General features: G+C 39.3%; 1 long non-coding RNA gene across 1 annotated transcript; it reads left to right on the plus strand.

Moving 5' to 3' along the window:
- Positions 1-353: 353 nt before the first annotated feature.
- On the plus strand, positions 354-13,189 carry LOC124973581 (uncharacterized). The gene is made up of 4 exons (XR_007106683.1): positions 354-444; positions 5,034-5,209; positions 6,506-6,606; positions 12,966-13,189. It is a non-coding gene; the product is annotated as an uncharacterized LOC124973581 (long non-coding RNA).
- The last annotated feature ends 1,047 nt before the right edge of the window (positions 13,190-14,236 follow it).

The raw sequence follows: 14,236 nt of genomic DNA on the forward strand, positions 1-14,236 counted from the left end.
TCACATGAGCACACATGTGAAATTTTCCCCCGATATGATATTGGCACTCAAGAAATGGCAGATTTATGAGTATATCAGGTTTTTTGTTAGGAATAGTCAAACTACATATCATTCTTTGGAGAGGAACATCTATTGAAAACTTAGTGTAATATACTCTTGATTCACCTTCACTTGTCTATAGACATCTCAATGCAAACCTTTAACTTCACAGTTAGTATGCTACATAATTTTCAACTATTTCTCTTATATTAATACAGGAATGAATGCCTTTGATACTAGAATACTTCGGTGTGAGATTTGATTGTAGTAATGCATACATGGTTTTACAGATCAAATGCAGATTTTCACATCAAATCCCTCAGCACTGTCAAAAGTTTCATTTTCTTGGAGACTGAACTCACCAACTGTGGACTATCTCCATACTGAGAATTTCTGGCATTGAAGGTAAAATGTACCCTTTGGGATGATTGTGGGATTGTTTTAAATAACTGTTCTATGTTGTTTTACTTACCAAAAAATTCATCTAACATTTATTGAATACTTCCTGTGGAAACTTGTTAGTTATCATGGCATAATTATGATGACTATCCTGTGAACATAAGTATTCTTGTGCAATTCCCATTTCACTGATGTGGAAAATTCCTAAGTCTGACCATCAAATAATTGGTTAAGGCAGAATACAAGCTGACACACTCTGACTGCAAAGCTTGCATTCTTAATCATTATACCATCTGGTTTCTACATTGATATTTCTTGTGATCTTCATTCATTCACTAAGTGCCTCATTAGACAACATATTAAGCAGTGAGGATACCATGTAAGGTGCAGCCTCACTTTCTTTCCTCAGACATAATGGAGAAAGTAGAAAAGCAATCCTGATACTGTGAAATAGTAAAATAAATTTAAAAAAACCTCCCCCACTCCCCTGATTCATAAGAGAAAAAAAATTTGCATTGATCTGTCCATTTATGGATTCCATCTTCCTTTGAAAGCAAGGGTTAAGAGATGGTGGGCATAAAGCAGTGTTGTAGTGAAGTCTCAGATAAGGCATCTGCTTGGGTGAAAGCACCAGTGATAAGAAGTGACAAAGTGAGAAAGGAAAGAACCTCTGCCCCTGTTGTATCAAGGAACATCCACTTAGTCCTGTTTTATATTTTGAGTTACAATATAAGATCATATTTACAGAAGGGGAAAAAAGGTACCACTTACCTTCCCAAAATAAAAGAAAAGCCCTTGTGAGAGACAGGTCACATAGAAAGGGCTAGGGCTTTCTTTTCAGTTGCTGGACCTAATCCCTTCAGCCCACACAGGAAAAAATAAAAAATAAATTACCTAAGGTTAGTAAGAGCCAAAATCACATTCTCTCACAACTTTTGTCTGTCTGTTTGTCTTTATGTCTGTCTCTCTACCTCTCTCTCTATTTCACAAAGACACACGCACACAAACACAAATACACAGGCACATGCATGCAGAGATACCACCACAAAATAATCAAAAACTGGCCTTTCCTCTCAGGGAAATCTACATTTAACATTTACAGCAAATATGGTGAGTGGGTTTCTCATTTGGGCAATAGGTTAAAGATTTTTGCATAATCCAGGCATTCTCTTCTTTAAACTGTAGCCAAATACTTCATAATCTTATTTGTCTGTACTTTAAGAACCATTTCCAGAAAGTATTCAGAATGTTGCCATGTATCTGAGTTGCAGGGGACTCTTCACTTTTGGGCAGCCATGGATCTCCATTTACTACGGATGTATTCCTGTGTAAAATTCTAGGAGGTACTCACCAGCCCTTACTCTCAGCAAATCTATAGACCAAACAGATGATTCTGCAATCACTAAAGCATCCACCACATATGTTTGAAGAAGACAGGATTAGGAAAAGTATACCCTGGGGTATAGTGGAAAGATCAGGAACTCTAATGTCAGGCAGATGCAAATTGGAGAAGTGTCTGAGGAACAACACAACAACAAAATATAAGATAATGGCATATACCCTTGGATCCTTTCTCTTCATCAGTAAGAGAAGACTCATGATAGCCATGTTGCAGTGTTCTTGTATAAGAAATAATTCAGAGATGACCACTTAGGATTCAATATATCATAGATATCAGGCATTCATCCCATAGTGAGTTGTGGTTTATGGGCCTCATGATGACATTTAGACCAGTGGCATAGCCATTGTGGACTGCCATTCCTGTGTGCCCTCAGCAATTGTCATTCTTGTGCCAATTGAACTTACCATCCTGCAGAACAGCACTGCTTTGTGGACCTAGCCCAGGGTCTTGCACAAGTTTGAATTTAAATCCTGGATGGAGGGAACTGAGCTCATCCACAAGTATTGTTTCAATGTGTCCCTTCAAAGCCAACCTCCAGTTCTCATTGTATTGGTTAAACTTGTGGCACCATCAGACAGGAGAAGAACATTGCCCTCTTACCGGGAAATGAGACACAACAGACTGACTTTTTCAAAACTCTTTAATAACGTAACATCCAAGTGGGCCCTCTGTGTCAGCATGACTGCCGTGAAGTTAGCTCCATTGTTGAATCATTCCCTTGGTTCCATAAAGCTCTCACCTTCAGTGAGTGGACACTACAGATATGAAGCCAAAGTTTGGCATTGAAAGAGTTCATTCCAGGGCCAGTGTGGGAAGGGAATGGTAGTGTACGTTCCTTTCAGGATAGATGACCAAAGGGTAGGAGGCAGTGTGTTACACCATAGGCATTTTGTGGAGGGTTGGGGCAAAGGGTATCACCTGAAAGTTGAAAATCAGGAATGGGGATGTCGTCTGGTGCTGTCGCTTCCAGTTAGTCATGGGCTGCCCTCAGTCCGCCAGAGAAGCTCACATAACAACAGGGGTCTCTGCCCTGTGCATGCTGCCTCTGAGGCCATAACCCTTGGCTTCAGGGGTGTCTGACTCCCACAGACAATCTGGAATATGGTCTTTCATCTCACTGATGGTAGGACCTATGGGTGGGCTTATTTGAATAGCTACATTGATTCCATGGCGTTTCTGCATATTGATCCATTATAATAGTGGAATGTAAATGAAGGTGCAAATGTTCATCACTTCCACCCTCTACTGGGCACACCTCTCCCACTGTAGCTTCTTCCTGCAGTGCATAAATATAATGCACCGCAGGTTACTACACAACACAGTCCCATGAGCCCAAAGTACAGGGAGACCCAGGCTGAGGCACTAAAATAAAGAGGGAGCTGACTGACAACTCTGGCTCGGACATGAACTGTTTCTCATTCCTCTCCTTGATTTGGCTCATTCATCCATCCATTCCCTCCCTTCCTCCTTACATACCTACCTCATCATTTTAGTATTCAGTTAAAGCTTGGTCTGCAGGGAGCATAAGAGTATATTGTTAACCTTTCAGAGACAAGGGACACTAGGTCTAGAGGAAACATGACCTGCTGAGACTCAGTCAGGCCTTCTGGCTCCCAGTCCAGGACTCACTCAATCCCTCAGACTGATAAACTGAACTTAAGGGCGAGGCCCTCAAGGAACCACTTGACAAGGGCACCAGTGTATCTTTTCTGGTTTGGCACAACATGGTTTCTGCCTTCTCAAACTCCTTAGTTTCCTAGAAATGTCTGTCTCTTAACTATTTGGCACTCCATGCAGGCAGCCACCACCCCATCAATACAAAGTCTCTTTTCTGAAAGTTTGTCCCCACACTCAAAGGACTGAAGGGATACTTACTGCCAGCAAGGTCCAGGTTTGCCATTTGAGCATACCATTGAGACATGTTACCAGGCCCATGGCTCAGCAAAGAATCAACTGCCCCCAAGAATCTGTCCACCAATGGGAATCTTGGGAAGACCCAAGCCCCATTGTTGCCTAAAGATGATGTCACTGGGTTCTGAGCACTGGGCGTTCCAGGGCTGGGGCTTGTGGAGTGGCTCTGAGTTGACGGCAGGAAGGGACTCCATCTTGTGGCATCTCATGAGCATAGTTGTCATCCATCAAATACTGGTCCTCCCCAGAATTGTCTGTTCCCAACTTCTTATGGTGAAGTCACAAAATATCCCCCAGATTCGGAGCCTCACACAGTCCATGGGCTTATATTTAGGTTGTTGCTTGTTAGGAAGCCATTACTGGATATATTTTCCAGTGAGAAGTTGGGGAGTGAACACAGTGAATATTGGGCAGGCGTGCCTTCAAGAAGTTGGTGACCATGGTGTGAGGGAAAAAAAAGAAAATCTGTTCAGGGGAACCAAGTGGTCGAACCACCTTCTTTGGCTCCTACAGTCTCACTTTTGCCTCCTCAACAAGGGCTGGCAAAATGTTCTCTTAATATCACCAGGCCCCGTGGGAGCTGTCCCCTTTGAGGTCTTGCATCTCTTCCTAGCTTCATCTCCTCCCTGTCCTTCATAAACCTTTTCCCTCTTGGTGCGCTAGATTCCCCAGAGACCCTGTATATCCATCTCTGGAGCTTGGCTCAAGCTGTTCATTCACTCCCACATTTCCACCACTGAACACCTCCTTATTGTCCCAGGTGGTCAGCTATCCCTACTCTGTGAAAATATTCTTTTCAGCTGATTTCCCTGAACCTTATTATCTCCACTTGGAAGTGACTTGGAGAGTTGTCTAACCCAACTCCTCTCATATGCTTGAGTACTGATGGCTCAAATTCCCTACTCAGTAACCCATCCTCTATGGTTCCATTGATTCGGGGACTTGCTTATCACCACCTGAGACAGCTTGCTTTATTTATGACCAGCTCAGATTGAAAGCCATCTCCTAAGCAAGGCTGGCTCAGCCTCCCAGTAGGTTGTGCCAGTGGTCCTGACTTGGCCTCTTGTCACTCTTCAGTTACTCCCATCTTTATCAGTAGCCAGAATGAGCCTTTTATGAATAGATGGTGTTCCTCTGCTCAAACATCCCTTGACTTCCACCTGTCACTCACACTGCTTCCTGTAGGCTGCAGGGGGTTCCTGGAAATGCCTTAGTCTCTCACCCTGTGGTCCATGTGTGTTCTCATTTACAGTGATTGATGAATTTCTCTTTTTCTGTTTAGGACCTGTGAAGAAGGCAAGGGAAGAAATAGGTGACTACTGTTGCAGAGTTTGCAATTGATCCAGACGTTTGCCAGTGCACCTCATGTTCCTGCAGGCAGTCTGGGCCGGAGCCAGGGCGTGACCACACAGAAGATGAGGAAGAGCAGCTCTGCCTTTTGCCTGTTGCTCACTTCTGGTCAGTTCACCCTCATTGAGCTCATCAAAGTTTAGGAGCTGTGATTTTGAGTTCACAGTCACCAGAAAAAGAATGACTTGAATTATAACACCCAACTATTCAGATCTGAGAATGTTTGACATGCCAGGTGTCATGAGGAATCAGACTTGTGCTCAGAAGTAGCCCAGAAAAGAAAAAGCAAAGTACTTTTGTAAAAGGGTGTGCATCCAAATCAGGTCTGCAGAGCAATCACACCATGTTGGGCAGTTCAAATGCTTTTATCCCTAATGCAGATCTGATCCTTGACCTGATGAAACAAACTTAGTGGTATGATTTATGCATTTGGCTTAATTGAGGTATAATTGAGACTCTTCATTTCTGTCTAACATTTACTTAAAAATAGGATTTCATCTTTCTGGCAACCATTAACATATAATGGTAGGATCATTGGATTAGAAGAGCACTTGACTTTGCTTTGGCAGGAATATAATTAGTTAATATTGGCTGATATGCTATCTCCATTATGGTCATAATAAAGGCATGAGACTGTGTTGGCTTTGAGCCCTTCTCCAGTATTATTTACTTTGGAAAATCAATATAGCCTCCCTTGATTTCTTTTGATTGGGAGAAAGAAGTACAGTGGGAGGCTCTATCCTAACATTTGGTGCTACATAGTCTTACGGAACGAGTCTTTGAGCAACGGCTTACTTGGTAGCATGTAGACCCAGACCAGGATTATTGCACAAGTCCCAGGATATTTAAAGGTCTTTCATATCCAGCTTTTTATGCTATTGTAACATGACTGCTTCAACTCTTTCCATCTGAATGATGTATAATGCTGTCTCATACTCCAGACTGTGTACCCCTTATGCAAAATGTTTGGGACTAGAAGTGTTTGAGATTTCCAAATATTTGCATATATACAATGAGATAACTTGGTTAAGGGTAGTCACTTCACAGCATGATACATTTATATTTCATATACACATAGTTTGATATTTAGGATGGGGTGCTTTCTTTTTCTTCCTTTATTTTTGTGTTTTCTGCAGTTGGGAGTCTTGAACTGAGTACCTTGCACATGCTAGGCAAGCACTTTGCCACTGAGTTACATCCCCAGCCTCTGATGAAATCATATGCAGTATTTGAATACACCTTTTTTTTTTCTAGTACTGGGGATGGAACTCAAAAGCACATAACTACTGGGTCACATCCCCAGCTCTTTAAATTTTTATATCCTATTTTGAGAGAGTGTTCTGCTAAGTTGCTTAGGGCCTCACTCAGTTGGCTGGCCTTAAACTCCAAATTCTCCTTCCTCAGCCTCCTGAGCTGCTGTGATTGGAGATATATTCCACCACATGAAGACTCATGAGAGCCATGTTGCAGTGTTCTTGTGTAAGAAACAATTCATAGACGACCACGTAAGTTTAAATATATGATAGATATTAGCCATTCAGCTCATAATTTGGTGTGGTTCATGGGCCTCATGATGACTTGTTAGACCAGTGGCATAGCCTTTGTGGACTGCCATTCCTGTGTGCCCTCAGCAATTGTCATTCTTGTGGCAATTGAACTTACCATCCTGCAGAACAGCACTGCCTTTGTGGACCTAGCCCAGGGTCTGCTGCGGGGGCATATGGAATTCCATCCAGTGCTTGACAAAGATACTCTGGAGGATGTTTGCAAAGGCTCATCCTAAAAGGAATTGCCAGATGTTTTGCTCCGCAGCATCGTGCTTTTTCTGCTGTGTTTTTCTTATATTACTCATTTCAGTCTGAACGGATTTCTTAAGGGCATGAGGGGAATACAACAAAAATTCCAGAAAATATTACCTACAATATGAAAAACAATGGGTCTTTACCACTAACAAAATTAAAAATAATTTTGCAACCGTGCAATCAGTCCCTTAAAGTCTCTGGAGAAAATAGTTATAGATCTGCCTTTGTCTCCAACATGCTGATTAAATTCTAACAATGGTGGTGGGGTAAAAGAATAAGGTTTCACAACATTCCTTGTTCCTACAAAGACTAGGTCACCCCTATAAGAAATGTTGGTTCACAATGCCCTGTTCTGGAAAAAAAGAGCTATATAAGACAAGGTAATTTATTCAGTAAAAAAAAATTTGGCCGCAAGAACCACTGCAACTGCTGCCCTCCTGTAGCCCTTAACTCAGCAATTTAGATATTAACCAGATGGACCTAGTAGAGATGGTCACATGAGATTACTTGTCTATCACTTTAACTGCGAGAATAATAAGAATAGTCTTAGGTCACATAGAGTTTAGATATTAAGGAAATAAACATTGTATTAGCTCATTGACGTAGTTAGATATTCTTAAAACAATTTGATTAGGTAAGGATAATCTGTAAGGTTACTGTTTTCTCATAATCTTTCTGATCCTTGTTAAAAACAATTTCTGCCTATGATTTGGAAACTCCTTTAATTTTAAAAACAAGACTGCCATTAAAGCCTGAGGAAAAATGTATATAAACCCAGCCTTCCCCAGAATAAAGTGGGAGTGATTGCACCAGAAGTAGAGTCTGTGTTTTTCATTCTCCATCCAATGCCGACGCTGTCTCCCTGCGCCCTGTTTACCTGTGTGGAACCCATGGACTCCTGCTAGGGCTGGACCCCGGCAAGTGGCGCCCAATGTGGGGCACTCTGGTAAATGCCCCATTTATTAATATTAATTTCTTTCCTTTTCAAGACAGTTAAGATCCTTCCTGGGGTGCCGCGGACCCCTCGGTAGAGAAGGCCGAGAAAGGAGAGGCAGGGATAGACAGAACAGCTAAATGGGAGGTAGTGAAAGCAAAGAAAGAGCATTATTTATTGATATTGTTAAGCACTTATTAACTAAAAGAGGAACACATGTAGGAACAGCTCAATTAAAAAGATTTTTTCATTTCATGCAAGAATGTGCCCCTTGGTTTTCTGAACAGGGTACTTTAGATGTTAAAACCTGGAAAAAGATAGGCAATGCTATGCATGCGCATCATAGATTATATGGCAATGAAAGAGCACCTGCCGATGCTTTTGCGTTGTGGAATCTTTAGGGACTGTTTAGACCCTAGACATGAAAGTGAGCAGCTAAGTAAAAGGGTAAGATCACCAGATGAAATGTCAGAAAAGGAACCTTTGCTGACAGCCTGGTTAAAAAATATACAGAGGAAACCCAGAGTGAAAGTGAAAGTGAATCAGACGATGATGAAGACGGGGAGAAAGGAGAAAGGTCTACCTGATCAGCTCTCCCTGTCTGATGAGGAAGATTTGGAAGAAGCCGCTTTCAGATATCATAATGAGGATCCACCTTTGGTGGCTCCTGTTGTTCCGGCCCTTCCTAAACCCCTAGATAAAATAAAAAGGAAAGTCCAAAAGGTAGGATTTCTAGGTGCTGTTTCGTGAGGCACAAAAACAGGGAGATGTTAGTATTTGTTGCCCTATAGTATGAACTATAGATGAGGGAGGAGAGCCTCATTGGGAACCTCTCTCTTTTAAAATATTAAAAGAACTAAAAGCAGCCATAAACGATTTAGGACCTACTTCCCTTATACTCTGCAGCTAGTGGAGAATGTGAGCTCACAGTGGCTGATGCCTTTTGATTGGCAACAAACTGCAAAGTCGTGTTTAACACCAGGGCAATATTTACTTTGGAAGACAGAATATGAAGAATTAGCAAAAGCCTCTGTATAGTCACAGATGGACAGAAGAAGAAATAGAATAACCTTAGGACAGTTAACAGGAACAGGGGATTGGCTTACTCCTGCAGAACAAATTAAACTTCCTAGAAAGGTTTTAGAGGAAATTTCTAAATTTGCTCAGTTGGCATGGAGGTGATTGCCTTCTGCTGATGCTCCTACAACCTTTCTTAGTAATATTAAATAAGGTAGCATGGAACCCTATGAAGACTTCTTAGAAAAATTAGAGGAAAATATTTCTAAAATCATTACTAATTCAGAAGCAGCTGACATATTACTGAAGCAATTGGCTTTTGAAAATGGTAATCCTACTTGCCAGGCTCTATTAAGACCAATTAGAAGAACTGGCTCTCTTTCAGACTATATTAAAACCTGTATGGACAGTAGCCCAGCTCATATTCAAGGAATGGCTATGGCTGCTGCCTTACAAGGAAAAACTTATTCACAATATCTTAAAGGTATTAATCAAAATGTTAATGCTCCTAGGCCTGCTGGTCATCCTAGCAGGTCTCAAGGTAATTGTTTTTCTTGTGGACAACTTGGGCATTTTGCTAAGGATTGTCCTAATCCTAAGAATCCAATTGTGCCAGCTCCAGTGGTCCCTCAGAATACTGCTGGGGGAACTGGAGCTCCTCCTAAAACAATTTGTCCTAAATGTCAAAAAGGATTTCATTGGGCTCGTGAATGTAGATCCAGATTTCATAAAGATGGCCATTAGCTTAATGGACTAAGACAAGGAGGTTCAAACTCGCCTCCTATGAAACAGTGAAGGCAAAATTATCCAGGATTTCAAGCCAATGAATCTTATCCAAAAAACGGGATGAGGGGCCTGGGGACAATTGGGGATCCCCCAATCCATTTGTAGGACAACAATAATGACCTGGCCAGAGGAACCCCAGGAAGTGCAGGATTAGATCTGCCTTCCTCTCAGCATTTAATTATTACTCCAGAATCAGAGGTTACTTTAATCTCAACAGGCATATTTGGCCCTTTGCCTGAGGGACATATGGGCCTAATAATAGGAAGAAGTTCTATAGCAAAAGCAGGAATCCAGGTAATACCTGGTTTAGTAGATTCAGATTATTTAGGAGAAATGAAAATTATGGTCTATCCCCCATATAAGACAGTACAGATTTTTCCTCAACAGAGAATTTCTCAGTTATTGTTAATACCCTGTCTTAAATTTCCAAATCAAGTACTAGCCCCAGAAAGGAAAGAGGGTTTTGGATCAATTAATACTGTGGCCTGGGTACAAAAAATTTCAGAACAAAGACCTATGAAAGCCATAGAAAAAAATGGCAAAAGATTTAAAGGACTGCTAGACACAGGAGTGGGCGTAACTTGTATTGCAGCTCATGATTGGCCTCCTAGCTGGCCAACTACTAAATCCCCTTCTACTTTGGTGGGGCTAGGATTAGCCTCCAATGTGGCAAAAAGCTCTGTTATGTTACATTGGAGAGACAAAGAAAAAACTGGGACTTTTCAACCATATATTATTCCTTCTCTCCCATTTACATTATGGGGAAGAGATTTAATGGAACAACTTAATATTACTTTAACTGATGAACAGGAGGAAAGTACACATTTTTCATAGGGGCCTCTGTTACCAGGCAGGCTGACCCAATTATCTGGAAGGACAATCAACCAGTATGGGTGAAACAATGGCCCTTATCAAAAGAAAAACTCGAAGCAGCCACAAAATTAGTATAGGAACAATTATAGTTAGGACATATAGAGCCATCTAATAGTCCATGAAATACACCTATGTTTGTTATAAAGAAAAAAATCAGGAAAATGGAGATTACTGCAGGATCTAAGAGCAGTTAATAATACAATGGAGAGTATGGGAGTACTTCAGCCTGGCCTCCCTTCTCCTGTGGCTGTCCCTAAAGGCTATCATATCATAGTCATTGATTTACAAGATTGCTTCTTTACTATTCCTTTAGCTAAACTAGATAGATGGTGTTTTGCTTTTAGTTTACCATCGCCTAACTTACAAAGGCCTTATCAAAGATTTCAATAGAAAGTATTACCTCAAGGAATGAAACATAGTGCTACAGTATGTCAAAAATTTGTAGATCAAGCCTTAATTAATTGAAGACAAAAGTAATCAGACTGCTATATGATTCATTATATGGATGATATATTGATTACACATTCTCAAAGCCATTTGTTACAAATAATATTACAGGATTTAATGAAAGATTTACAGAGGTGGGGTCTGGTAGTGGCTCCTGAAAAAATTCAACAGGAACCTCCTTATAATTATCTAGGAAGAACTATAAAAACAGATTGTGTCAGCTCTCAAAAGTTACAAATTTGAAAAGACAAATTATTAATGTTAAATGATTTTCAAAAATTATTGGGAGATATAAATTGGATTAGACCTTATTTAAAACTCTCAACTAATGATTTAAAACCTTTGTTTGAAATACTAAAGGGTGATTCATATCCTAACTCAAGTACAGTATTAACTAAAGAAGGAGAACAAACCTTACAAGTTGTTGAAACTGCAATTCAAAAACATTACTTGCAACAAGTTAATTATAACTTGCTTTGTGTTTTTATTGTGCTAAAAACAAAACATACTCCAACAGGTTGTTTATGGCAAAATTATTCACTTGAATGGATACACTTACCATTATCAGGAAAGAAAATATTAATGTCTTATCCTACTATGGTAGCTTTTTTGGTATTAAAGGCCAGATTTAGAAGTAAAGAATTGTTTGCTTGTGAAATGCATGAAATAATTATTCCTTACACAAGAGAACAATTTGACCAATTATTACAAATTGATGATCAATGGGCTATTGCATTTCTAAATTTTACAGGAAAAATTTCTTTCCACTTGCCCAATAATCCTTTACTACATTTTTTACTTCAAACAGAAATAATATTTCCTAAATGGTGCTCCTCAACTCCAATTAACAATGCTATGTTAATATTTACGGATGGGTCACCAAATGGAAAAGCAGTTACAATAATTAATTCTCAACCCACAGTTCAATGGACAAAAGAAACTTCTGCACCAAGAGCTGAATTAGAAGCAGTCATCTATGCTTTCAAGACTGTTGCTCAACCCTTTAACTTGTACACAGACTCACTATACATTGTTAAACTGTTTCCAACCATAGAAACAGCAATGCTCTCCTTTTCATCTAAAATTATACATAGGCTACAAGAACTTCAATATCTAATTCATAACAGAACTTCACATTTCTTTATAGGTCATATTCAGGGACATTCCAGATTACCTGGTCCCCTTGTTCAGGGGAATACCCATGCTGATCACTTAACTAAAATTTTTATTTTAACAGCTATAGAAGAAGCTATTATATCACATAAATATCATCATCAAAATTTATCTGCCTTACAAAAACAATTTCATATTTCTAGAGAAGAAGCTAGAACTATTGTTAAAAATTGTCATGTTTGTCCTAAATTTATTCCTTCTCCACAGATGGGAGTTAATCCTCAAGGAGTTTTACCTAATGTCATATGGCAAATGGATGTAACTCATATATCAGAATTTGGAAAATTGTCTTATGTTCATGTTACAGTCGATACCTTTCCTCATGTTATTGTGGCCTCAGCCAGAACTGGGGAAGCCTACAAGGATGTGATTCAACATTTATTTTGTTTTTCTGTTTTAGGAATGCCTAAAAAATTAAAAACTGATAATTCTCCTGCTTATACATCAAAAACATTTAAAGATTTCTGTTCTAGGTTTAATATTTCTCATTCTACAAGAATTCCTTATAACCCACAAGGACAAGCAATAGTAGAAAAGAGCCATCAAAGATTAAAAATACAAATAAATAAGCTAAAAGAGGGAGAGCTTAAATACTCTTCCTCACATCATATTTTACAACATGCTTTATTTGTTTTAAATCAGCTAAATACTGACAAGGAGGGAAATACTGCAATGATAAGACATTGGGAAAGTAAAAGGTCAAAACAAAGTTTAGTAAAATGGAAAGATTGATTATCTGGTAAATGGAGAGGATCTGATGACTTGCTGACATCCGGTCGAGGCTATGCTTGTGTATTTCCACAAGATGCTGAAACACCTTTGTGGATTCCAGACAGATTGATACGTCACTACAATGAGCCCTATTCGAAGGAGGAAGAACAAAGAGTATTGGATCCCTTACCAATCCAATCAGATGGACAAAAATGGGCTAGTATTTAAGATAAAAAGGTTGCATCTTGCACAATCATCCGCAACTCGCAACTCAGACCTGCCGACTTGGGGACAAGTGAAATGCCTGACTGCCACTGCTGAACACATGGTGAACAACTCCGGAAAACCAAAAACCCCAGAGGCTTTGTTTTTTGCTTTGATTGCTCTCATTTTGACTCAGGTACTGCCTATTCATACTTATGATAATGAAGGGAAAGCTTACTGGACCTATTTTCCAAATATTCACTTACTGCATCCAACTACTTGGAGCAGATCTAATATTAAAGTATTTACTAATGAGCCTCAATTACTTGGAGGGATTTCAGATTCTTTAATACCACATAAAATAGAATTTACAATTAAATTTCATGGAATTACTGAGGAGACACCAATGTGCTTTAGTATAGATAATCTACATGTGCCATTGGGATGTCTCCCTTTAAGTTATAGGACTTACATTACTGATTCTCCAGGAGAAGAAGACAATGAAAGAGATATATGGTCCCTAGAGATAACCTCATTTGGATATGCTAGTTATAATGATACAAATATTTCAGTGGCTTTACCGCCTCCTTTTAAACTGTGTGACGACTTTAATAGTCGTAAAGACAGATCTTGGAATCTACTCAATTTAGAAACAGATTTCCCAAAATGGTTTGGATGTGGTTTTCATCATACTGCACTACAGTTTAAGCCACAAGGCTCTGCTACTACTATTACAGATTATTCTGCATCTTCTCCTGATTTTGATTATAAACTTTGGTCAAAGATAAGACAGAATAAAATGTTACATTTTAATTTTAACCATTTTCTTACCAATGAGCCTATTCATAGATGGTTTACTCCTGGATGGGTAACACCCATCTATTAGAGTGACCTTAAAAATGGTAAATTCTCTTACTTTCCTGACTTGTATAAACTATTAGCAGCTACTAATAGAGTAATATTACAAAGACCTAAGTTAAGTAAAACTAATGACTTTGCAGTACGTACTTGTATAAATGCTCCTCATGCTATTCTTATGTCTACCATAAATAATTTCAATATCACTAAAAATAAGGAAGCTTATAACATTTATTGCCATGATTGTGTTCTTACTAATTGTATTAATTCAACCATGTCTAAAGATTTAAAGTTGTTTTTAATTGTACATCAGCCGAATTATGTTATATT

Source organism: Sciurus carolinensis, unplaced genomic scaffold (genome assembly GCF_902686445.1).
Source record: "Sciurus carolinensis unplaced genomic scaffold, mSciCar1.2, whole genome shotgun sequence".
NCBI lineage: Eukaryota > Metazoa > Chordata > Mammalia > Rodentia > Sciuridae > Sciurus > Sciurus carolinensis.